Below are 873 nucleotides of genomic sequence, written 5' to 3' on the forward strand. Positions count from 1 at the left end.
CCTCAACCCACCAACGGAGCGGCAGCTGACGTTCACGAGGGTTCATTATACATAGCCGTTAACCACTATACGAGTTTTCGCCCGGGAGGCGATTGGTCATGGAAATCTGTTCCTGGCCCGCTGTCTAAATGTGAAGTTTTATATTATAACACTCGTAACAATGCATTAATGATTCAGCGGCGATATCGTTACTAGGTCGCCGCGGAAGCTGCTGATAAAACATGTGGCAGATCTAATTACATTTTAACAAATGTTGATAGCAAAATGAGAATAGGTATAAAACTATGAAAACGGATTATATCGCGTATATTGAATTTATAATACATCCCGACGTTTCGAACCCTTTACAGCGTTCGTGGTCAACGGCTGAATCACACAACGGGGGACAATATACGCAATATAATCAGTTTTTTCATAGTTTTATTTCATGAGTAACTATCGCGGTAACCGAAGACAATATTAAGTTACTTTAGTCTCATCGAATTTTCCAAGGTATCATGAAAACGAATTCTAGCATTGACAATTGAAGGCATGTTTACAAAAACAACATAACTACACTAGACATGGAAACGAAAAAAACTAAATATCTTCTTATATATTAGTTTTGGGACATAAACATTGTATAGGTGATTTTAGTAAGTGGCCAATAGTTCCGAAATATACGATTACACATTTCAAAGATCAGTATTTTTGGAAAAAAATTGAAAAATAAGTTCGTCACTTATGCTGTTTTTGTAAAATTTTATTAGTTATGATCTTTTTGTAAGAAAATAAAACAAGTTTCTGTAGAAATTATGTTTTGTATTCTATCAGAGAGGTACAGATTTATCTTACTTAACTAGTGGATTTATTTATTTTGGACAATTGGGGACA

The sequence above is a fragment of the Cydia strobilella genome, chromosome Z (genome assembly GCF_947568885.1).
Source record: "Cydia strobilella chromosome Z, ilCydStro3.1, whole genome shotgun sequence".
In the NCBI taxonomy this organism is placed as follows: Eukaryota; Metazoa; Arthropoda; class Insecta; order Lepidoptera; family Tortricidae; genus Cydia; species Cydia strobilella.